The sequence below is a fragment of the Scyliorhinus torazame genome, chromosome 9 (assembly GCF_047496885.1).
Source record: "Scyliorhinus torazame isolate Kashiwa2021f chromosome 9, sScyTor2.1, whole genome shotgun sequence".
Classification (NCBI taxonomy): Eukaryota; Metazoa; Chordata; class Chondrichthyes; order Carcharhiniformes; family Scyliorhinidae; genus Scyliorhinus; species Scyliorhinus torazame.
The window spans coordinates 175,455,143-175,481,620 of record NC_092715.1 but is presented as its reverse complement, the minus strand read 5'-3'; the positions used below and the strand labels follow the sequence as shown (position 1 = coordinate 175,481,620).

The following is a 26,478-nucleotide window of genomic DNA, read 5'->3' as shown; positions in this document are numbered from 1 at the left end:
TTGTGATTTGAAACACATTTGCAGCTGGTTCCCAGTGCAGGGCAATTTCACAAAGGATTGAACTACAAGGGCAATTGCTGTGCTCTCCTTTCCTGGAAACCTGTGGGGGTGCTCCGCAGTGATCTTTGTGGCACCCCCTGATACACTGCCCTGGAGCTCGAATGTTATGGCATGTTAAGTGTTATTTGTAATGTAGCCAAGGCTGGAGCAAGCAAAACTGGTAGAATGAGTTGCTTTCTGATTTGTCCAGCACCTTTCCTGTAATAGAACCACAAGGAGGCCAAGGCTCTGGTTAAGTCTCAGAAAGCTTCATGTAGGGTAGCACAGTGGTTAGCACTGTGGCTTCACAGCACCAGGGTCCCAGGTTCGATTCCCCGCTGGGTCACTGCCTGTGCGGAGTCTGCACGTTCCCCCCCGTGTCTGCGTGAGTTTCTTCCGGGTGCTCCGGTTTCGTCCTACAGTCCAAAGACATGCAGGTTAGGTGGATTGGCCATGATAAATTGCCCTTAGTGTCCAAAAATGTTAGGAGGGGTTATTGGGTTACGGGGATAAGGTGGAAGTGAGGGCTTAAGTAGATCGGTGCAGATTCGATGGGCCGAATGGCCTACTTCTGCACTATGTTTTATGTAGTGATGATCATCTTATTTTTTGCGCATATGGAATATTTCACACATGAACCACAATATAAAACAACATTTCATGTGTAGATTATATTACTGCCCAGGATTTTTGGTTATGTGATTTTGGATGTTTGGTAAAATGAGATTAGTGTAACAGTCATGGATTCCGTATAACCTGGTTAGCCTCATACAGCCCTTGCCCCAGATGCTAACCACCATGTGAATGTGAATGATGGTGTGCCAGTACAACGTAACATTTGGAATGTGTTTTCTATCAGTGCTAGAAAAGTTGGCAGTAATGCTGCACATTTGACAATTCCTTGTGTCGACCTATTGAATCCTGGGAACAGAAGAACATTAGGAACAGGTGTAGGTGATTCAGTCCGTGGAGCCTGCTCTGTCATCCAGTTAGATCATTCAGCATCTCGATTCCATCATTCATTTTCTTCCTGCCATTGCTTCAGTTTGCTTACAAAAAATCCCACACCATCTTGTAAGCTCTGGTTGTTCTATCATCCATAGCCTTTTGGGGGAGCGAAATATCTACTAGCCTTGCGTGAAAAAGGGTTATTATTTGTGGCAAATACTTAGGCATTTCCCCTCAGGACTCTGGTCTATTTTTTTAATGATATGAGTAGAAAGATCTATTTGTGCATTTTCTGGGCAGTCACTACACACTGGGTCTGTAAGCCCCAAAATAGTACAGATATATCGATTGAAAAAGACAATCATAAAACATAGAACATTACAGCGCAGTACAGGCCCTTCACTTTATAGAACTGGAAGAAGGATGTGACTCTCGTACTTTATGGGAAACCAATGCAAAAATAAAAAGCACTTGCTTCCACAAGCTGTAATTAATTGACCTTTCTCTGTCATCTCCGACAGCCCACAATCCCATGTGCACTGTGTTCCAACTCTAGCCTCAAACACATCCACCACTGTCTTCATCCCACTATTGATACCATCAGCTGTTTAGCCATGGAACTTCCTCCTAAACCTCACTGCCACTCCTACTTCCTTAAAGCTTTCCTCAAATCCGATCTCTTGATCAAGTTATAAATCTCCTTCCTAATGGTCTGGATTTTCACTGAGTCAGGGAGACTCTGAACTTTTAAAATGGCAGGTGGGATCTGATTCCAGGATTCCCATCCCCATTCCTGACATCCCAATTTTTGTCAGTGCAGGGTAAGAGTCCGTGCTGATGCGGTTTGCGAGCCCGCACCCTGCATTCCGCATCTGGCCGGCTCCATTCAACGGATTGGCATCTCCGCAATTTTCATGGAGTCACCTCAACATGTTGAGGACAGGTGGTTCAAGGCTCCTCAGAGGTATCGCAGAACATAGTTTGAAAGATAAGTTCAAACGGTTTTACCCACACTCCCTTGGCAAAATGTTCCGCTCTCCCCATCCTCACTGGCCTCTCATACCCTCCTTGCCAATCGTTAGTACCAATCACCCGTTATACATCCTGTATAGGACCAATGAACATTATAGTAACAAAGGCATGTGTGGATAAGCTTTTTTTAAAATCATTCATTCGTTGTGATTTTGACAAAATAGATCTAAGAGAAAGAGCTGCCAATTGAGTATTGTTTTCCCTTGTGTGCAACTGTTTTAAAAGACTAATGGATGGTCTGAGCTCTCGGCCAAGCACAATATTTATTTATACAAGATGAAGAGGTGTCAAGTGCTTATAGTTTCTGCTATTAATACTTTAAAGGTCTGAACAATTTACACTTTTTTATAGGGCTGTCGTAAAATACGTTTTCTTTTGGAAAGTAATGTTAGGAATTACTTTCATGGCGCGTAGGGAATGTGTGGATGAGGGTGGTGTGGGGTGAGGGCTAGAAGGCTGAATATGAAACAAAGTGACTGGACCAAAGACCTATTTGAGGTGGGTCTTTTCAGCAGCTCGCCTCAGCAGGAGGAAGGCGGACTTGACTCCAGTTAGCACTGCCCCCGAACAAAAGTCCCAACATTGCTGGCAATTTCTACCAAAGCTGGTGCTTGGGAAACCTCCAGACTCCCGCTACCTGCCTCTTGGATGGAAATACAGCCTCGTATCATTTACCTTGAACCTGGTGCAATTTTTGTCTGAATATCTTCCTGTGGAGGGCTTTGAGAGATATCAGTTTGTAAAAATGCAAATTGTGAAATTTGCTAATTTATCATTTTTAATTGTCATGTAACTCTTCAAGTATATTTTTCTGAATATGCCAAGGTTTCATTGAAGATGGACCGTTACTGTATGTAAGCGCCATTAGTGAATTTGATTGCATCCCCAGAGTGTGTTTTACATTTTAGTTTGGCATATCGAGAATTCAGGAATATTGGTAATGTGTGTTTGCATGTCCATAGCACAATAGCACAGAAAGTGATGGAGAAGGACAGGGTGAATGACAGAGTTAATCAGCAAGGTGGAACATAACCAGATTGGCTAACATAATCATTCTGAGACAGTAAAAGCTAGGAATCTGTAAAGGATTGTTTACACTAAACACTCCATGTTAGTGAATATGTGCATCTTTTTTTTTAAACTGCTCTGTGTAGAGAGAAACTTTACAGTACACATTTAGCATCGAACAATTTATTTTGTTCTCCAGTTTGGAAAACTTATATATTTATGTGATATTTGAATTAATTTTTGATTAGTGGGTTGCCAATTAGAGGATCAAGAGCTTTATTTTCCTCGTATACTTGTTGTGAGCTGTTGAATTTGCATTAGGGTGATAAGACAAGGAGCGGGCATACTGCAGCAAGATGAAACCGTTCCTTGGCAGATCACAGTCCAATCTTTGCAAACATTTTTTATTATGAAGTTAAAGGGTGTATGTGCAAATCAATTAACATGGAAATGAGATCAATCATAACTTTCTTAAGCAGCAATTTTGTGACCAGGCGAAACAAGACAGCAGCTGGTATAAGATCTCCCTCTGTACCCGAACAGGCGCCGGAGTGTGGCGACTGGGGGATTTTCACAGTAACTTCATTGCAGTGTTCATGTAAGCTTACTTGTGCTGCACAATTAATAATAATAATTGCTTATTTTCACAAGTAGGCTTCAATGAGGTTACTGTGAAAATCCCCTAGACGCCACATTCCAGCGCCACATTGTTCGGGGAGGCCGGTACGGGAATTGAACCCGCACTTCTGGCATTGTTATGCATTACAAGCCAGCTGTTTAGCCCACTGTGCTAAACCAGCCCCTGTTTGGCTAATTTCTGTTAATGATTTTAGATGTAGGAACGATTGAAGGTGAATAACAATATTACACACTAGCCTAATTTGAAAGTTTCGAACTATGAGAGTAAAACTGAGAAAAAAAATAAACAAAGAATTTTGAATTAAATATAGCTCATGTCCCTAAGTGCGTTACAACCAATTAAATACATTTGAAATCTAGCCACTTTCTTAATGTAGGGAAACACAGCAGGCAGTTTTCACACAACAAACTCCCACAGAAGGCAGTGAGATAAATGAACAGATATCAGGGGCTGGATTCTCCGATTTTGAGGCTATGGTCTGATGCCGGCATGGGAACGGTGGCGTTTTATGACTGTAATTTTGGCACAAAAAGGCCACCGTCCTCCGTTTGGCTTGGGGCTAGCAGCTGAGCAGCGTAGAGCACCCGGCAGTAGCTGCCGATACGGCCCGGAGAATTGGCGGGTCCATGGCCGCGCATTCGCACGGTGGCGGCTTGCAGCGGCCACGCCGTGCAACATGGCGCCGGCCGCCCACGGACCTGGCCTGAAAACTAGTGCCCGCCCCTTTGGCGGACCACCCCCCAACAGTGCCCCAGCCCCTGACAAAGTCCCCCCTGCCCGTGGATCGGCGCTCCCCCGACTGTGGCGGCGCTGGAATGAGTCCACAGCTGCCGCGCCGAGTTCCCGACAGGTAAGACCGTGAAAGACCCACGCCGTCGAGAACTCGGCCGGTCGGGGGCGAAGCATCGGGGGGTGGCCTCAGGCAACGTCCTGAGGCAGTCTATGCGGCGTGTACACCGCTTTGGAGGACACGGAACATCGCGAAAGTGGTGTCACCCCTGATTTCGTCGAAAACGGGTATTCTCCGGCCGATCGCCAAACGCGATTTCAGCATCGCCAACCGGAGAATCCCGCCCCATGTTTTGGTAACATAAAATGAGTGAGAAACGTTAGCTATAGTTTATAAAAGTTTCATCAACAGAAATGTCTTCAGTCAATTTTTGGTCGGTCATATCAGTGTAATATATGTGCCGTGCATTTCCTTTTAAAATATTTAGCAATTTTCTGATAAGCTCTAATATCTGCAGTAGGGCGACTAGGGGCTTTTCACAGAAACTTCATTGAAGCCTACTCGTGACAATAAGCTATTATTATTATTGTATCATGTTTGTGCTATGACAGTCGATTCATAAAATATACAGTAGATCCTGGAAATGTCTGTACATGGCAGTGTACATATCCAATACAAGTTCTCGGTTTGCTTGTGGTCTCGGGTTGATTTGGGTCTCTGTGCTCTGTGCAGGGGCTGGTTTAGCACAGGGCTAAAGAGCTGGCTTTTAAAGCAGACCAAGGCAGGCTGCAGCGTGGTTCAATTCCCGTACCAACCTCGCCGAACAGGCGCCGGAATGTGGCGACTAGGAGCTTTTCACAGTAACTTCATTGAAGCCTACTTGTGACAATAAGCGATTTTCATTTCATTTCATTTTCATTTTACCTTGTTAAAACATCTTAAATTCAATCCAGGAAATGGCAATGAGATCTAGGGTTTTATGTTGCTGAATGCTATCCTAAAGCATTGATACATAATGGTGTCAGATTTGACCCCAGTGGATTATGGAGTGCACTGCATGTAACTGCCTCTGAATTCAGCAACTCTTGGCCATCACAGCTTGAACAAGTGCAACAGCAAGGGGCTAAGGTGAAAAGTGCCTTGTACTTTCTGTAATGCATTATGAAAGACATTTTCTTCAACAATGATCTCTTCCTTTACTCTCCAGAATAATAGGCATTTCTAACCCTGTGGCAATGTGAAACTGATAGAATAGGGGCTGTTTAGCACAGGGCTAAATCGCTGGCTTTGAAAGCAGACCAAGGTAGGCCAGCAGCATGGTTCAATTCCTGTAACAGCCTCCCCGAACAGGCGCGGAATGTGGCGACTAGGGGCTTTTCACAGTAACTTCATTTGAAGCCTACTCGTGACAATAAGCGATTTTCATCTTCTCCTATCAAAACATTGCAACTATTCCAGTTATTGATAATCAGGCATGCAAAGGCTTCTTTTTGAGTTCACCAGTAGACACCAGGGGCGAGATTCTCCGACCCCACGCCGGGTTGGAGAATCGCCGGCGGGCCGTGCCAATCGCACCACGCTTCCCCGATGCCATTGGCGCTGGTGTGGTTGGCACGGCGCCGGTCGCGGACCGCTCTACGCGGCTGGCCCACCGATTCTCCGGCCCGGATGTGCAGAGCGGCCGTAAGAAAAGAGCCGAGTCCCGCTGGCAGCATTCTAACCTGCTCTGGGCCGGCGGGACATCGGTGTGTCAGGGTCGGGTGGCGGCCTTTGGGGGGGGAGGGGCGGTCCGACCCTGGGGGGGCCCGGATCCGATGTGGCCTGGCCCACTGATCGACGGGCCGGCCTCTGTGGCTGGGGGCCTCCTTTCCTACGTGCCGGCCCCTGTAGTCCTGCGCCATGTTGTACCAGGGCCGGCGCGTTGAAGGAGGCCACTGCGCATGCACGCATTGGCGCCGGTGCATTGCGCATGAATTTCGTTGGCGCCGGTGTAACTGCGCATGCGTGGATTCCGCGGCTCACAGTTTGCGCCAGCTGGCGGGGCGGAAATCAGTCCGGCGCGGGCCTAGCCCCTCAAGGTGAGGGCTTGGCCCCCCAAGATGCAGAGACTTCCGCACCTTTGGGGCGGCGCGATGCCAGACTGATTCGCACCGTTTTTGGCGCCGGTCGGCGGACATCGCGCCAATTGCGGAGAATCCTGCCCATGGTCTCAACACAGATGAATGGAGAGAAATATAGTTTAGAATCCAGTCAATGCAGTCAGTTTGAAGTGAAGCTATTTAATTCCAAAACAATTGTGACGTTGCCTGTTGCAGATTTTTCTTGTGTTTTGTGCAGGACCCCAACACACAACCTTTTCATTGCCACCTTCAATATGAAGTGCATTATTTTTAAAATCTTTTCATATTGAGAATGCTTGTTTGAAAATGAATACTGATTCACACTTGCTGTCAGAGCAGACATTAGTCACATTGTTCATGACCCAGAAACAGGGGCACTCATAGTATCCATCACACGCCAACTAAATGGAATTACTGAGCCTGTTTCCTGTTTGCAATAACCATCAGGAAACAGTCTTATTAATCACTGTTGTATTCTAAGTTGGAGAACCTGTCTTAATCTGGGCATTATTTTTTAATTTGCTAATTCTCAGAACAAGTAGTTTAGATTGAGGTTTTACTGGGGGAAGGTACTGGTACCTGCCAATAGCTCGAGATTCTGTATTTTGAAAGCATCGACAAATCTGTTAGAAAACCTGAGGACTGGAGCCATAGTGCATCTTAGACATCATCACTAGTGTTTAGACAGTGGATTGTCAGGTCTCGTGGTTAAACCAATACATGATTTTCTTCAGCCAAATTCTATATTATTATCCTTTTGTGTTTGGTTTCAAAGAGACACTTTATAAAACTAAATAATGTACACCTGAACTTTCTGACATCAAACCCCAAAGTAAGGTGTTATAAAAATTTCTCCAAAGCATTTTGAACATCTTAAAATTAATTGGGTGATTAACTTAACTTTCAGGCAAGATGCAGTCTGACCTAATTGTCCTTTTTCCTTTTTGTCTGTCTGGTTCCTGTTATATCCTGGTTAAATTCACTTAAGTGTTGTTGAGGTTGTCTGTGATTGCAATAACCAAACTTGCCCACTCCTGTACTGTTGAAAGATTCCAATATGAGCTTTAGATATCATTCTTGTTGCCGTCTGTTCACTGTGTACCTGTAACATATACTGGAACACTGGCAGAGTCCTGCTTTTATTTCCATTAAAATAGCTTTAATATTGTCTGACTTGTTGTCGATTATATGGTATGTTTGCTTGGTGGATCAAAACATTGCATTTGGAAATACATGTGCCACCTTGGCTCACTGGAAAAATGCATTATCAAGATGTCAACGTTCACCTGCAGTATTTGTTACACCTGCAGATAGTGCTCTAATGGAATTTTGCCATTGTTACATGTCAAGTAACGTTAGCTGCTAAAACACCAGAAAGTGTATAGTGTATTGAGAGGCAAGACTAAAAACTTGATTGAATCTGGATGGATTTGCATATGGTGGTCATTGAATGCATTTGTGGAACTGATTTTTCTTGACCTGCAACCATGGCGATTATAGGGAAGTGAAGTTTTGAATTTGCAAGTTTTTCTGAGAATTTTGGTCCCTTATGCATGACCACCTGACCTTGCCGCACAGCTGATGCACCCATTTAACCATGTAGAATTTTCCTATTATTGCTTCTGCATTTTCCACTGACTGACCAGCTTTTTTGATTGGACATACTGCCTAGTCATGAACTATGTGGAGTCCAAGGGCAGCTTATTAAAACTCATTTTATCCTTTCATTCGCGTTGTTGTCATGCAGCCTACCCACCCCCCACACACCCGCTGTCCCTCATCAGCAACATTCATGGTTAATGCCTGCTTAATCACAGAATTCACAGAATTGTTATGGCACAAAAGGAAGACATTTGGCCACAAAAGGAAGACATTTGGCCCATCATGTCTACGCCAGCTCTTCGAATGAACAACCTACCTATGCCATTCCCCCACCTTCTCCCGGTAATCCTACAAATTCTTCCCTTCCAGATAACTGCCCAGTTTTCGAATGTCTCGATTGAATCTGCCTTCACCAGACTCTCGAGCAGTCCATTCAAGACGTTAACCCTCGCTGTATGTTTCCTCGTGTCACTTTCTTGCTTCTTTTGTCAATTACTTCAAATTGGGGCGATGGATAGTTACAAGGTAGCGAGGAAGGATCTAAAGAGAGAGCTAAGACGAGCAAGGAGGGGACATTAGAAGTATTTGGCAGGAAGGATCAAGGAAGACCCAAAAGCTTTCTATAGGTATGTCAGGAATAAGCGAATGACTAGGGAAAGAGTAGGACCAGTCAAGGACAGGGATGGGAAATTGTGTGTGGAGTCTGAAGAGATAGGCGAGATATTAAATGAATATTTTTCGTCAGTATTCACTCAGGAAAAAGATAATATTGTGGAGGAGAATGCTGAGCCGCAGGCTAATAGAATAGATGGCATTGAGGTACGTAGGGAAGAGGTGTTGGCAATTCTGGACAGGCTGAAAATAGATAAGTCCCCGGGACCTGATGGGATTTATCCTAGGATTCTCTGGGAGGCCAGGGAAGAGATTGCTGGACCTTTGGCTTTGATTTTTATGTCATCATTGGCTACAGGAATAGTGCCAGAGGACTGGAGGACAGCAAATGTGGTCCCTTTGTTCAACAAGGGGAGCAGAGACAACCCCGGCAACTATAGACCGGTGAGCCTCACGTCTGTAGTGGGTAAAGTCTTGGAGGGGATTATAAGAGACAAGATTTCTAATCATCTAGATAGGAATAATATGATCAGGGATAGTCAGCATGGCTTTGTGAAGGGTAGGTCATGCCTCACAAACCTTATTGAGTTCTTTGAGAAGGTGACTGAACAGGTAGATGAGGGTAGAGCAGTTGATGTGTATATGGATTTCAGCAAAGCGTTTGATAAGGTTCCCCATGGTAGGCTATTGCAGAAAATACGGAGGCTGGGGATTGAGGGTGATTTAGAGATGTGGATCAGAAATTGGCTAGCTGAAAGAAGACAGAAGGTGGTGGTTGATGGGAAATGTTCAGAATGGAGTACAGTCACAAGTGGAGTTCCACAAGGATCTGTTCTGGGGCCGTTGCTGTTTGTCATCTTTATCAATGACCTAGAGGAAGGCGCAGAAGGGTGGGTGAGTAAATTTGCAGACGATACTAAAGTCGGTGGTGTTGTCGATAGTGTGGAAGGATGTAGCAGGTTACAGAGGGATATAGATAAGCAGCAGAGCTGGGCTGAGAGGTGGCAAATGGAGTTTAATGTAGAGAAGTGTGAGGTGATTCACTTTGGAAGGAATAACAGGAATGCGGAATATTTGGCTAATGGTAAAGTTCTTGAAAGTGTGGATGAGCAGAGGGATCTAGGTGTCCATGTACATAGATCCCTGAAAGTTGCCAACCAGGTTGATAGGGTTGTGAAGAAGGCCTATGGAGTGTTGGCCTTTATTGGTAGAGGGATTGAGTTCCGGAGTGAGGAGGTCATGTTGCAGCTGTACAGAACTCTGGTTCGGCCGCATTTGGAGTATTGCGTACAGTTCTGGTCACCGCATTATAGGAAGGACGTGGAGGCTTTGGAGCGGGTGCAGAGGAGATTTACCAGGATGTTGCCTGGTATGGAGGGAAAATCTTATGAGGAAAGGCCGAAGGACTTGAGGTTGTTTTCGTTGGAGAGAAGAAGGTTAAGAGGAGACTTAATAGAGGCATACAAAATGATCAGGGGGTTGGATAGGGTGGACAGTGAGAGCCTTCTCCCGCGGATGGATATGGCTGGCACGAGGGGACATAACTTTAAACTGAGGGGTAATAGATATAGGACAGAGGTCAGAGGTAGGTTCTTTACGCAAAGAGTAGTGAGGCCGTGGAATGCCCTACCTGCTACAGTAGTGAACTCGCCAACATTGAGGGCATTTAAAAGTTTATTGGATAAACATATGGATGATAATGGCATAGTGTAGATTAGATGGCTTTTGTTTCGGTGCAACATCGTGGGCCGAAGGGCCTGTACTGCGCTGTATTGTTCTATGTTCTATGTTCTATTGGTGCCCTTTTTGTTCTTGATCCTTCTCGTGAGTGGGAACAATTTCTCCCTATTTACTCTGTCTAGACCCCGCAGAATTTTCAATACCTGTCAGATCTTCTCTCAGCCTTCTGTTCTCCCAACTTCGCCAATCTACCTTCCTAACTGAAGTTTCTCACCAGACCATTCACATGAATCTTTTCTGCACTCCCTCAAATGCCTTCAGATACTTGTCTAATGGTTGTTTCAGATTTTGAATTCCTCCCCTCAATAGTGGTGAGGGTCACTGTTTAAAAATAACGGGTTGCCCATTTAAAATAGAGTTGAGGTGAAATGTTTTCTGAGTGTCGTGAGGCTTTGGAACTCACTTCCTAAAAAGGCAGTGGAAGCAGAGTCTTTGAATATTTTAAAGGCAGTGGTGGATGGCATTCCACCCATGATCATTTACATTTTAAACTTTTAAGAGATCTGAGTTAAGTGCAGAAATAACAAAGGGTCACCTGACCCCCGGGGTGGGGGAGGGGGCATCTTTTCAGCACATTGTCCTCTTTCTAAATTAAATTTCAAAAGGTCCATATCGAGTAAAGTCTGCACCTTGAAAGTTAGGAATATGAATCTTTGCTGGGCATGACGTCTCTCCCCACTCCCATGGTATCAATTGGGGCCTTTCGTTCTCTTCTCATTCAGCCAATTAGCAAACTTTCTGCTTTTGACCTGACGGACATTGTTCACAATCCACTGAGGGGTTGAAACCAAACTGAATAGGGAAATCATCCTGAACACACTATCCACACCTACCATAGAGCATCAAATGATAGACCGGACTATTTTACCCATCCCTCCCCACTGGTAGTTTATTCCATCTCAAAGGTGGTTTATGGAAATGGACTTGCCACCACATCTGTCAATGCAATTGAAATGGAAGAGTATAGAGCCATCCCATAGGGTATTTACTTTTACCATTGCCATTGGATGACTTGCCCGTTAATTTGTAAAGTGCTTTCATGCCCAGAATTAACATTGATACATTTCGGGACCTCTCGTGGATTATTCCGACTCACTTTACTATTGTAGTAACGTTCTGGTGTCAGAATCTCTCCAAATGCCAAATATTGATTTTCATGTTTACACTGGTTGCTGTCCGTTTGGCCAAATAATAATCTTGTGCTTAATAAGATTGTATATCGTAATAGTTAAAATATGAGTCATCCCAGTTTAAAAAGAAAGACATTATTTGTCCACTTAGTAATCTCTTTTTATGAAACAAACTACCAACTGAAATATCCTTGACAACTTGCCGGGTTGACTGTTGATATGGTTTGTTGCAGGTTACAGCTGTTGTTTGTAGGACACTTGAATGTCATGGTAAAAGGGGTAAAGCATGGACCTGTCTGCTTTTTGAACAACGTACTGGGTGGGACCCATTCACTGCTCACCTTCACCTTCCTAATTGCCCCTGTTCCAATCTATTTAGCTCTTTACTTCAACTAACTGTGTACAAGACACTGGCCAAGCCTTGCAAAATATTGGCTGTACATTGTCCTTTCTCTTGACTTCAGACTTATGATGCCTAATTTTCCCACTTGGTTCTTCTTGCTCAAAGACCACTTTCTGCACTGCTGCCTCACGGCACCGAGGACCCGGGTTCGATCCCTGCCCCGGGTCATAGTCCGTGTGGAGTTTGCACATTCTTCCCGTGCCTGTGTGGGTCTCGCCCCGACAATCCAAACATGTGCAGGCTAGGGCGATTGGCCACGATAAATTGCCCCTTGGAGGGGAAAAAAAGAATTGGGTATTCTAAATTAATAAAAAATAGACCACTTTCTAGTCTTTTTTTTTTAAATAATATTTTATTGAAAATTTTTGGTCAACCAACACAGTACATTGTGCATCCTTTACACAACATTGTAACAATACAGATAATAATGACCTTTTTTAAATTTAAACAAAAACAACAACAAATAAATAAATATTAAATAACAAAAAATAAATAAAAACTAGCCCTAATTGGCAACTGCCTTGTCTCAGGCCACACCCCCCCCCCATCCCCCCCCATCCTGACCCCCCCCCCCCCCCCCAAGTCCTGGGCCGCTGCTGCTGCCTTCTTTGTTCTCCCCTATCTATCTTTCCGCAAGATATTCGACGAACGGTTGCCACCGCCTAGTAAACCCTTGAGCCGACCCCCTTAGGACGAACTTAATCCGCTCTAACTTTATGAACCCCGCCATATCATTTATCCAGGTCTCCACCCCCGGGGGCTTGGCTTCTTTCCACATTAGCAATATTCTGCGCCGGGCTACTAGGGACGCAAAGGCCAAAACATCGGCCTCTTTCGCCTCCTGCACTCCCGGCTCTTGTGCAACCCCAAATATAGCCAACCCCCAGCTTGGTTCGACCCGGACTCCTACTACTTTCGAAAGCACCTTTGTCACCCCCATCCAAAACCCCTGTAGTGCCGGGCATGACCAAAACATATGGGTATGATTCGCTGGGCTTCTCGAGCACCTCGCACACCTATCCTCCACCCCAAAAAATTTACTGAGCCGTGTTCCAGTCATATGTGCCCTGTGTAATACCTTAAACTGAATCAGGCTTAGCCTGGCGCACGAGGACGACGAGTTTACCCTGTTTAGGGCATCTGCCCACATCCCCTCCTCAATCTCCTCCCCTAGCTCTTCTTCCCATTTCCCTTTTAGTTCGTCCATCATAGTCTCCCCTTCGTCTCTCATTTCCCTATATATATCCGACACCTTACCGTCCCCCACCCATTTCTTTGAGATGACTCTGTCCTGCACGTCTTGTGTCGGGAGCTGCGGGAATTCCCTCACCTGCTGCCTCGCAAAAGCCCTCAATTGCATGTACCTGAATGCATTCCCTTGGGGCAACCCATATTTCTCGGTCAGCGCTCCCAGACTCGCAAACTTCCCATCCACAAATAGATCTTTCAATTGCGTTATACCTGCTCTTTGCCACATTCCATATCCCCCATCCATTCCCCCCGGGGCAAACCTATGGTTGTTTCTTATCGGGGACCCCCCCAGTGCTCCGGTCTTTCCCCTATGTCGTCTCCACTGTCCCCAAATCTTCAGTGTAGCTACCACCACCGGACTCGTGGTATAGTTCCTTGGTGAGAACGGCAATGGGGCTGTCACCATAGCCTGCAGGCTGGTCCCCCTACAGGACGCCCTCTCTAATCTCTTCCACGCCGCTCCTTCCTCCTCTCCCATCCACTTACTCACCATTGAAATATTAGCGGCCCAATAATACTCACTTAGGCTCGGTAGTGCCAGCCCCCCCCTATCCCTACTACGCTGTAAGAATCCCTTCCTCACTCTCGGAGTCTTCCCGGCCCAAACAAAACCCATGATACTCTTTTCTATCCTTTTGAAAAAAGCCTTCGTGATCACCACCGGGAGACACTGAAACACAAAAAGGAATCTCGGGAGGACCACCATCTTAACTGCCTGCACCCTCCCTGCCATTGACAATGCTACCATATCCCATCTCTTGAAATCTTCCTCCATCTGTTCCACCAACCGCGTCAAATTTAGCCTGTGCAATGTGCCCCAATTCTTAGCTATCTGGATCCCCAGATAACGAAAGTCTCTTGTTACCTTCCTCAACGGTAGGTCTTCTATTTCTCTACTCTGCTCCCCTGGATGCACCACAAACAGCTCACTCTTTCCCATGTTCAATTTATACCCTGAAAAATCCCCAAACTCCCCAAGTATCCGCATTATTTCCGGCATCCCCTCCGCTGGATCCGCCACATATAGTAGCAGATCATCCGCATATAAAGATACCCGGTGTTCTTCTCCTCCCCTAAGTATTCCCATCCACCCCTTGGAACCTCTCAGCGCTATTGCCAGGGGCTCAATCGCCAGTGCAAACAGTAACGGGGACAGAGGACATCCCTGCCTTGTCCCTCTATGGAGCCGAAAATATGCCGATCCCCGTCCATTCGTGACCACACTCGCCACTGGGGCCCTATACAACAGCTGCACCCATCTAACATACCCCTCTCCAAACCCAAATCTCCTCAACACCTCCCACAGATAATCCCACTCCACTCTATCAAATGCTTTCTCGGCATCCATCGCCACTACTATCTCCGTTTCACCCTCTGGTGGGGCCATCATCATTACCCCTAACAACCTCCGTATGTTCGTGTTCAGCTGTCTCCCCTTCACAAACCCAGTTTGGTCCTCATGAACCACCCCCGGGACACATTCCTCTATTCTCATTGCCATTACCTTGGCCAAGACCTTGGCATCTACATTGAGGAGGGAGATTGGTCTGTAGGACCCGCATTGTAGCGGATCCTTTTCCTTCTTTAAAAGAAGCGATATCGTTGCTTCTGACATAGTCGGGGGCAGTTGTCCCCTTTCCTTTGCCTCGTTGAAGGTCCTCGTCAGTAGCGGGGCGAGCAAGTCCAAATATTTTCTGTAAAATTCAACTGGGAATCTGTCCGGTCCCGGGGCCTTTCCCGTCTGCATATTCCTAATTCCTTTCATCACTTCTTCTACCGTGATCTGTGCTCCCAATCCCATCCTTTCCTGCTCTTCCACCTTGGGAATTTCCAGCCGATCCAAAAACTCCATCATTCTCTCCCTCCCATCCGGGGGTTGAGCTTCATACAATTTTTTATAAAATGTCTGAAACACTTCATTCACTCTCTCCGCTCCCCGCTCCGTCTCTCCATCTTCGTCTCTCACCCCCCCTATATCCCTCGCTGCTCCCCTTTTCCTCAATTGGTGTGCCAGCAATCTGCTCGCCTTCTCTCCATATTCATACTGTACACCCTGCGCCTTCCTCCATTGTGCCTCTGCAGTGCCTGTGGTCAGCAAGTCAAATTCCACATGCAGCCTTTGCCTTTCCCTATACAGTCCCTCCTCCGGTGCTTCCGCATACTGTCTGTCCACCCTCAAAAGTTCTTGCAACAACCGCTCCCGTTCCTTACTCTCCTGCTTCCCTTTATGTGTCCTTATTGATATCAGCTCCCCCCTAACCACCGCCTTCAACGCCTCCCAGACCACTCCCACCTGAACCTCCCCATTGTCATTGAGTTCCAAGTACTTTTCAATGCATCCCCTCACCCTTAAGCACACCCCCTCATCCGCCATTAGTCCCATATCCATTCTCCAGGATGGACGCCCTCTTGTTTCCTCCCCTATCTCCAAGTCTACCCAGTGTGGGGCATGATCCGAAATGGCTATAGCCGTATATTCCGTTCCCCTCACCCTCGGGATCAATGCCCTACCCAACACAAAAAAGTCTATGCGTGAATAGACTTTATGGACATAGGAGAAAAACGAGAACTCCTTACTCCTAGGTCTACTGAATCTCCACGGGTCCACCCCTCCCATCTGCTCCATAAAATCCTTAAGCACCTTGGCTGCTGCCGGCCTCCTACCAGTCCTGGACTTTGACCTATCCAGCCTTGGTTCCAACACCGTGTTAAAGTCTCCCCCCATTATCAGCTGTCCGGTCTCTAGGTCTGGGATGCGTCCTAGCATTCGCCTCATAAAATTGGCATCGTCCCAATTCGGGGCATACACGTTTACCAACACCACCATCTCTCCCTGTAATTTGCCACTCACCATCACGTATCTGCCCCCGTTATCCGCCACTATAGTCTTTGCCTCGAACATTACCCGCTTCCCCACTAATATAGCCACCCCCCTGTTTTTCGCATCCAGCCCCGAATGGAACACCTGCCCTACCCATCCTTTGCGCAACCTAACCTGATCTATCAGTTTCAGGTGCGTTTCCTGTAACATGACCACATCTGCTTTAAGTTTCTTAAGGTGTGCGAGTACTCATGCCCTCTTTATCGGCCCGTTAAGCCCCCTCACGTTCCACGTGATCAGCCGAGTTGGGGGGCTTCCCACCCCCCCCCCCCCCTTGCCGGTTAGCCATCATCTTTTTCCAGCTTCTCGCCCAGTTCCCACGCGGCTGTATTTCTCCCAGACGGTGCCCCCCCGCCCATCCTTTTCCGCACCCACTCCCCCCTTTCCCCAGCAGCAGCAACCCAGTAATTCCCCCCTCCCCCCCCCCCCCCCCCCCCGCTAGACCCCCCGCTAGCGTAATTACTCCCCCCATGTTGCTCCCAGAAGTCAGCAAACTCTGGCTGACCTCGGCTTCCCCCCGTGATCACGGCTCGCCCCGTGCGGCGCCCCCTCCTTCCTGCTTCTCTATTCCCGCCATAATTATCATAGCGCGGGAACCAAGCCCGCGCCTCTCCCTCGGCCCCGCCTCCCATGGCCAACGCCCCATCTCCTCTCCCTCCCCACCTCCCCCCATCACCACCTGTGGGAGAAAGAAAAGTTACCATACCGCAGGATTAATCATACAATCCCTCTTCGCCCCCCCCCCCCCCACTCGTCCCACCACTTTGTCCAAACGTTCATTTTCGTAGTCCAATCATTCCAATTTTTCTTCTACAATAAAAGTCCACGCTTCATCCGCCATCTCAAAGTAGTGGTGCCTCCCTTGATATGTGACCCACAGTCTTGCCGGTTGCAGCATTCCAAACTTTATCTTTTTTTTGTGAAGTACCGCTTTGGCCCGATTAAAGCTCGCCCTCCTTCTCGCCACCTCCGCACTCCAATCTTGATAGACGCGGATCACCGCGTTCTCCCATTTACTACACCGAGTTTTCTTCGCCCATCTAAGGACCATTTCTCTATCCTTAAAACGGAGAAATCTCACCACTATGGCTCTGGGAGCTTCTCCTGCTCTCGGTCCTCGCACCATAACTCGGTATGCTCCCTCCACCTCCAACGGACCCGTCGGGGCCTCCACTCCCATTAACGAGTGCAGCATCGTGCTCACATATGCCCCGACGTCCGCCCCCTCCACACCTTCAGGAAGGCCAAGAATCCTCAAGTTGTTCCTCCTTGCGTTATTTTCCAGTGCCTCCAACCTCTCCACAGATCGTTTCTGGTGTGCCTCCTGTATCTCCGACTTCACCACCAGGCCCTGTATGTCGTTTTCATTCTCTGCTGCTTTCGCCTTCACGACCCGAAGCTCCTGCTCCTGGGTCTTTTGTTCCTCTTTCAGCCCTTCAATCGCCTGTAATATCGGGGCCAACAACTCTTTCTTCATTTCCTTTTTTATCTCCTCCACGCAGCGTTTCAAAAACTCTTGTTGTTCAGGGCCCCATATGAGACTGCCACCTTCCGACGCCATCTTGGTTTCTGCTTGCCTTCCTTGCCGTTGTTCCAAAGGATCCGCTGCAATCCGGCCACTTTCCTCTCCTTTTTCCATCCGTGTCCAGGGGGAACACCCTTCTGGTTTACCGCACGGTGTTTTCAGCCGTTAAAATTGCCGTTGGGGCTCCTATCAAGAGCCCAAAAGTCCGTTTCACAGGGAGCTGCCAAAACGTGCGACTCAGCTGGTCATCGCCGCACCCGGAAGTGACTTTCTAGTCTTTTAGCACTTATGCAACGACAGACGTATTCTTCCTGATTCCCTACTGTGAATAGCACGGCACAGTTTACTTGTATTTTCTGAAGCCAATTCCTCCTATCAGAGAGACTATGGGCGGGATTCTCCAACCCCCCGCCGGTTTTCGGGCAGGGGCGGGGTTTACGCTGCGCCGGTCGGGGGTCATTGGCAGCGGCCCCCCTGGCAATTCTCCTGGCCCCAATGGCTTGTAGGCCGGCCTCGGCGGGGGGGGCGGGGGGGGGGGCTGGTGGCCACGGCACAGGCCCGCCCGCAGATCGGTGGGTCCACCGATCTGCGGGCGGGCCTGTGCCGTGGGGGCACTCTTTCCTTCTGCGCCGGACTCTGTAGGGCTCCGCCATGGCCAGCGCGGAGAAGAACCCCACTGCGCATGCGCAAGAACACGAAGGCCGGTTCTGCGCATATGCCAACTCGCACCGGCCCTTCGCCGCTGGTTGGCGCGGCGCCAACTCCTCCGGCGCCGGCCTAGCCCCCGGAAATGCATAAGATTCCGCACATTCCGGTCGGCACGACGCCGGAGTGGTTCGCACCGCTCTTGGCGCCGGCATCGGGCCATCTGGCCAGTTGCGGGCGAATCCCGCTCTATGTTCCCTCCTGCCACTACTACCAATGACACGTAATAAGATGCATCATTGTGTTCCATTGTAATGCTAATGTCACCTAATACTGGATACTGTTATTGGAATAACTGATCAGTTTCACACCACTTTTGTATAAGGGATGTGACTTGGGAATGCTGCTTGGATCCCACTGAAATCCAGCGGACTTCCCTTGCCAGCTCAGGAAAATAACTCTCTTGCAATTTACAACTCTTTCTGCCATTTCCAGGGTGAGGATCTCATCGCAGGCTCGTTCAGGGCTGCACAGTGGTGCAGTGGGTAGCACTGCTGCCTCACGGTGCCGAGGTCCCAGGTTCCCTCCCGGCTCGGGTCACTGTCCGTGTGGAGTTTGCGCATTCTCCCCGTGTTTGCGTGGGTTTCGCCCCCACAACCCAAAGATGTGCAGGTTAGGTGAATTGGCCACGCTAAATTGCCCCTTAATTGGAAAAAATTAATTGGGTACTCTAAATTTATATATATTTTTTAAATGTTTTTAAATAAAATCGCAGGCTCTTTCCACATCAACCTTTTCTCAAAAGCTGGGCCTGGATTTTATTATTCTTTAGGCCTTCCGCAAAGGTTGGAATCTAGGTTTGTGCTGGACCCACAGTGATGAAGGTGTTTCTTTAATTCGAGAATGTAACCTGCAATTATCTTCCATGGCAACTGCTTCCTCTGATGGAATACAACTCTCAGTGCAATTTCTGCTGCGTCACAGCACTGAGGTCCCAGGTTCAATCCCGGTCCCGGGTCACTGTCCGTGTGGAGTTTGCACATTCTCCCCGTGTCTGCGTGGATTTCACCTCCACAACCCAAAGGTGCGCAGGCGAGGAGGATTGGCCACGCTAAATTGCCCCTTAATCGGGAAAAGATAATTGAGTACTCTTTTTTTTTTTATTTCAAAAAAACTCTGTGCAATTTCATTCCTAATGCCCTAATAGGAGTTTCGAATCTCGTTAATTTCAGTATATTTCAGAGTACTGGGATCTCATGGACAACATTGTTGGTTTGACACCATCTCAAGCATCTGGCACCATCATGGTGAGGAAAACATTTATTGTATCCTCATCTCTTATTTCATTTACTTTCAGCCAAATGTGAATTTCAGTACCTCAGTAAGCTTGAGGGAGTCTGAGAAAATCTTAAGTCTATGTCAGAAATGTGCGCGAGAAACAATTTACAAGTCCAGTTCGTTGTGTATATACGCAAATATTTTTCAGGGGAAAAACTTGCATCAATAGAGCATTTTTCACATGGGACATCCCAAAGCATATCGCAGGCATTTAATTATTTTTCATGAGCCTCACATGGCAGCCAATTTGTGCACATCAAGGTCTCACAAACTAATGAGATAATGTGAGCCTGTTTTGGTACTGTTGGTTGAAGGAAAATTGTTGGTAAGGCCACCAGGATAACTCCACTGCCCTTCTTTGAATAGTACCATGGGATCATTTATGTTTATATGAATAGTCTGGCAGGATCTTGGATAAAAATTCATCCAGAATTACCTGCAATAAGTGCTCACATCCTGCACCATTGAAACCATTTCCTTTGGGTACTGACAGGAATACCAACACTGATCCGAGCTGAGACTTTGACAAAAAGCTATGATGTATGTAAAACTAAATGGAAACAGACAGATGACCAAAATATTTACCGTTATGTTGCAAGCAAGCGATATCCTGTAAATTTTCACCCATGCAATTTCTCGCTCTTCAAAGCTGCCAGTTCTGGACTCCGCTTAATTAGCTCTTTGAATAGTGTATCCATTATCCTTGATCTAAATGGCAGGAACGCACACACAAAAATGTATTGTTTATTATCCTTCATTTAAATGACAGGAATACTCCTAACTAAATATTATTATTTTGTTTTGATATATTTGAGTTAAAGTGTTTTTCCTACCTAATTGAGTCTAGTTGACCTGACCCCCCCCCCCCCCCCCCAAATCTATTTTTGGCTTCATGTCATCAAGCCTTTGAAGGAATTGAACCCATCTGATAGTTGATGTTACTGGTACTGTGGAATATACTTGACCTGCACTAAGTGGGAACATTTAGGCTGATGAGCAGTGCCAGCATTATTATCTATTTTTAGTATGAGTTACCTTTCCATGCTTTCAAACATGAGGCATTTCCTTATCCTATTTTACTGTAATAGTGTGATTCAGCCCTAGAAAGGTTAACGCATCTTTTAAATACCTTGATAAATATCCGCAGATCAAGTGGCAATTTGTTTCTTCTTGTAATCTGTGAGTAAAAAAGGATTGTACTGGCTTGTATTCATTCAAGCCAATTGCCAACTGGTATGATTTTGCCCACTCCTGGCTATGCCCTATCAAGCACACACATACACTGAGTGAAAACTATTGCAGTTGTAGCACTGCAAGATTAAGCTGCTGTCTTCAGGAAGCAAAACCATTCCGGACTTCTCAGAATACTCCAAATACTCAGTGAGTGAACCAGTTAAATAGTTTATGAATTAAACAGATGGATACATTGCTGCCAGATAGTTTCTGGGAAGAAACTAAAAGAGTAATTTTCCAGTAATTAGAATAATTCAATTAAATCTAGATATTAATGAATATAAACCCTGCTAATTTTATATCCGGTAAAGAAAGGTTGCTCCTTGGGAACTTATGATTAATAATAATAATCATCTTTATTGTCACACGTAGGCTTGCATTAACACTGCAACAAAGTTACTGTGAAAATCCCCTCGTCGCCACATTCCGGCGCCTGTTCGGGTACACAGAGAGAGAATTCAGAATGTCCAAATGACCTAACAGCAAGTCTTTCGGGACTTGTGGGAGGAAACTGGAGCACCCGGAGGAAACCCCCGCAGACCCAGGAAGAACGTGCAGACTCCACACAGACAGTGACCCAAGCCGGGAATCGAACCTGGGACCCTGGAGCTGTGAAGCAACAGTGCTACCCACTGTGCTACCGTGCTGCCCTTAATGCTCAAGCCGATTCAACTGCAAGTTGAACCGCTTTGTTACACAATTCACATAAATGCACATTTATTACTTGGTAATTACATGATAGAAACAGGTCACTCCGCCTGAAAGATCAATGCTATAGTTTTCATGCTCCACACTCCTATATAATGTTCTAGTTTTACTGTACATACGTTAATTTTTGTGGTATAACTCAAATTGAACATTAAGCTTGCATGGTGTGAATTCTGTTTTAAAATGGCGGCATGTGATTTGTTGTCCAGATTTGGCCAAAATGTTTTCGTGCTCGGCACACTCGGGTGTTGTGCTGATCAAAAAGGACATAGTGATGGAGGAATGGATTTAATTTCAACAGAATTTGGTTTTAATATATTTTGAAGATTGTTGCAAAAGCAAGTGATGGGTCTGTTGTATGATTTATTGCGAATTTTATGTTTGTAGTTTTAATATTTCAAAATGTTTTGAGGCCCTTGTGATACCTTAAGGCCGGGAATGAACATTATAGCTCTGTGATTTATTTTCTAACTGCTGATACATTATGTGAAGGAGAATGAGTTGTTGTCTTGCATTCATGGAATATATTTCACACCTGACTTTCAGGTAAGGTGCTAAATCAAAGCCCCGCCTGCTGTCTCAAGTGGAGGTAAAAGATCTGTTCGCATAGTTCAAAGGGCTGGGGAGTTCACCCAAGTGCCCCAACCATCAACACCACCAAAACAGAATCTCTTGTCACCCTCAGATTGCTATTTATGGGAGCTTGCTGTGTACAAATTGGCTTCCATGTTCCTTACATTTCAACTGTACCTAAACTTCCAACAAAGAGTATTTCATTGATTGACTAGCACTTTGGGCAATGTGTAACATATATATTCATCCCCACAAATCAACAACTTGTCTTTGTCTTACACTTTTAACATAGTATAATTTCCCAAGGTGCTTCACAGGAGCATATTTAAAACAAAGTTTGACACTGAACAATATGAGATATTAGGGCAGGAGGAGGAGATAGGGACAGGGAGAGACAAAACCATCGAGGGGATTTGAAAACAAGGAAGAGAATCTTAACTCAGTTGTTACATAACCCAGAGCCAATGTAGACAGGCAAGCACAGAGGGTGATGGGTAAATGGGACCTGTCGCAAATTAGGTAATGGCAGCAGGGACGCACTTGCAAATGTACGTTGTTACGCCAGCCGCATCACCTTAATCAGTAAAGGCACAAACCATGCTTGAACTGAATCATGGTGGGGCAGTGGTTAGAACTGCTGCCTCACAGCTCCATGGATGCGGGTTCAGTTCCAACCTCAAGTGACTGTCTGTGTGGAGTTTGCACATTCTCCCCATGTCTGCGTGGGTTTCCTCCAGGTGTACCGGTTTCCCTCCAAAGTCCAAAGATGAGCAGGTTAGGTGTATTGGCCATGCTAAATTGCCCCTTAGGGTGGGGTTGCACGAATTGGGCCTAGGTTGGGTGGTCTTTTGAAGGGTCGGTGCAGACTTAATGGGCCAAAAGGCCTCCTTCTGCACTGCATTTATATAGCAACTTTTACGATCACTGGACGTCCCAAAGTGCTTTGCTGCCAGTAGAAAGATCTTAAGGCACAGAAGGAGGGTATTACAGGTAACATGGCAACATGGGAACCAATTTGTGCACAGCTAGTTCCCTCAAACAGCAATACGACAAGGATAAAATAATTTATATCTGTGCTGTTGATTGAGGGATAAATACTGGTCAGCACACTGGGAAACTCCCTTGGCCTTCGTTGCGATACTTCCAAGGGAATTTTTACCCTCTCCTAAGAGAGCAGATTGTCCTCATGGTTTACACTTTCACCTGAATGATGACACCTTGAATGGTGCAGTATTCCCTCAGTGCTGTACTGGAGTTTCAGTTTGGCTTTTTCTGTTCAAGGACATGAACTGCAATCTTCTGACTCAGAGGCAAGAGGCTTATGTTTGATCCCCATAATAAGCATCACAAGGGTTCTTTAATTGGTCTTTTTGGGCAACAGACAATCAGGAATCTTATTCCATATGAGTATCCGGTGACCCAACCCGATTGTTCTTGAATTTTTTTATGCATATGGGCATTGCGGGCTAGGCCAGCATTTGTTGCCCAGCCCTCATTTCCATTGAGAAGGTGGTGGTGAGCTGCCTGCTTGAACCGCTGCAGTCCATCTGGTGCAGGTACACCCACACTGCTGTTAGGGAGTTCTATGATTTTGACCCAGCAACAGTGAAGGAACGGTAATGTAGATCCAAGTCAGGATTGTGTGTGGCTTGGAGGGGAACGTGCAGGTGGTTGTCTTCCCAGGCATCTGCTGCCCTTGTCCTTCTAGGTGGTAAAGGTTGTGGGTTTGGAAAGTGCTATCGAAGGATACATAGTAAATTGCCACAGTGAATCTTGGATATGGTGCACACTGCTGCAACTGTACATTGGTGTTGGAGGAAGTGAATGGTTAGGTTGACTGACAGCAGGATTAGACTAACTTTGATGGTCTTACATAGAAGAACAGCTTCCCACTTTCTACCTGTGATTAAACATGAAGGAACCCAATACAATGAATTGCCTAGCACCCAGAAACAAAACCCCAACCTGAGTCAGAAATAAACAAGCAAAAAAAATGCCTTAATATGAATAAGGGCAGCACGGTAGCACAATGGTTAGCACTGTGGCTTCACAGCACCAGGGTCCCAGGTTCGATTCCCACTTGGGTGTGTGGGAGTCTGCACATTCTCCCCGTGTCTATGAGGGTTTCCTCCGGGTGCTCCGGTTTCCTCCCACAAGTGCCGAAAGACGTTGGGTGAATTGAACATTCTGAATTCCCCCTCTGTGTACCCGAACAGACGCTGGAATGTGGTGACTAGGGGCATTTCACAGTAATTTCATTACAGTGTTAATGGAAGCCTACTTGTGACAATAAAGATGATTAATTAATTAATTAATTAAGGTGATATGGTACAATTGAAGTTATAGCATATGAACTGTTGTACATGAAACCAGCACGCAGGCTAATTCTCTACAGATGCTCAGATGCACTCACAGTTGATTTAACAAAAAGGCAAGACTTGCAACTGTGTGTAATGGAGAATGTAAGAATGGTAGGCGGGATATAGTGGGAGACATGTTGCTATCTGTTAATTTGTATTGAGTTAATACGTCATTGAAGTATTGTTACAATCTGGTGGGCTAGTGCGTGGTCAATTCCAGCCCCACTTGACCTGGAGTTGCAACCCAATTGAAATTAACAAATAATTCTTAGAAAAACACCCAATGTCTTTGGTCTATGGCTGTCCAATAGAGCAGTCACCAGGTTTGCAAATTTAAACACACTTAATTTATTATTAATAATAACCACCATTAAGTATGCAGCAACTACAAACAACTGATTAATTATTATCTACTTCCTAAGCCCCCCTCTTTAACTCACCCCCTCTTTTATACATACGCCTATAAGACAAACAAACACAGAGGGGAAAAGTGGGGTGATTAAACTAATGATGAAAGCAAAAGGATAAGAGTCTTTGTTTCAGATGGTTGTCTTCCAGTACACCTTCCTTCAGTCTAGGCTTTCAGTTCAATGTTTCTGCTTTCAGTCTGGTTTTCATTGTAGATCCATCCAGGTTCTCTGCAGGTTCAGAATTACAATAGTTATGCAGTTTTCTGGAGAAAGAGACAGACACTCACAGCTTCGTCCCTTGAGTGTCCAGGATCTGACTGTCCTTTCCTCGGTTCTCTGAAAACCATCCCACTTGCGCAGGACCCAATCACCGCCTGTCGCTGGGCAGAATACGTCATTTTGCTAATTCATTGGGCCACCGGCCAACCAATAGAACCAAATCCCTCCGATCTCTAGGGTACCAAAACGTCTGAGTTCTGCTGTTCAAAAGCTAGCACAGTGTACTATTTTGGAACGTCTGAGCTCCTCACTCCCTCTGCTCAACTTAAAGGTATAGGTGGGGTGCTCTTTCCAAGGGCCGATGCAGACCCTGGGCCGAATGGCCTCCTTTTGCACTGTAAATACTAAAAACAAACATCCATGGGTCAAACAATCATAACAGAAAAATAAAATAAATGGGAATTAAGTGAATCAAAAGAAAGGGCCCTTACAGTATCTTGTTATTTATGATGTTTCTACTGCCCTGCGAGGAAATGAACCATAGGAAGCTGATAGAAAAAATGCCAGGTTGATAATACAGCAGAAAGACTTCCGGTTGCGGCGATGCGGAGCTAAGCCGCACGTTTCGGCAGCTCCCGCGACAACAGACTTTTGGGCTCTCCAGAGGAGCCCCAACGGAACTTTTTTGAATTGATCCCGTGTGGGAAGGCGCAGTAAGGTCCCCCCCTTATGACATATGGCCGAGATCAGCGGTGGAGCGGCGAAAAAAGAGGCTCTGGAGCAGTGGCAAAATCGAGGGGGAAAAAGCAAGATGGCGGAGAGCGAGCAGCATGGGGGCCGGACCAGCAGGAGTTCCTTAAGCGCTGTGTGGAGGAGCTGAAAAAGGAGGTGCTGGCGACAATGCTGTTGGCAATTGTGGGGCTGAAGGAGACCCAGAAGACCCAGGCGGTGGAGCTTCGTGAGGTGAAAGATAAAATGAATGACAACGAGGACGAGATCCTGGGCCTGGCGGATAAAAATGGAGGCGCACGAGGCGGTGCACAGGAGGTGGGCCGAGAGAATTGAAGTCCTGGAGAACAGGTCGAGGAGGAAGAACCTCCGGATTCTGGGTCTTTCCGAAGGAGTGGAGGGAGCTGATGCCGGGGCGTATGTGAGTACGATGCTCCATGCGCTGATGGGAGCGGAGGCCTCTCCGACCCACCTGGAGCTAGAAGGGGCTCACCGGGTCCTGGCGAGGAGACCCAAGGCTGATGAGCCGCCAAGGGCGATAGTGGCAAGGTTCCATCGCTTCGCGGACAAAGAAAGTGTGCTGAGATGGGCCAAGAAGGTGC

At 46.5% G+C, this 26,478-nt stretch overlaps 1 protein-coding gene and 1 long non-coding RNA gene across 5 annotated transcripts in view; one reads left to right on the top strand and one right to left on the bottom strand.

Moving 5' to 3' along the window:
* Positions 1 to 26,478, top strand: part of cdc42se2 (CDC42 small effector 2) — a 276,240-nt gene that overhangs the window by 47,547 nt on the left and 202,215 nt on the right. The gene's annotated exons all lie outside the window — the stretch shown is intronic.
* The window catches only part of LOC140429599 (uncharacterized), a 105,259-nt gene that overhangs the window by 6,463 nt on the left and 72,318 nt on the right, over positions 1 to 26,478 (bottom strand). For both annotated transcript variants that reach the window (XR_011949133.1, XR_011949134.1), the window contains one exon: positions 20,230 to 20,352. This is a non-coding gene — a long non-coding RNA (uncharacterized lncRNA). The remainder of the gene's footprint in view (positions 1 to 20,229; positions 20,353 to 26,478) is intronic.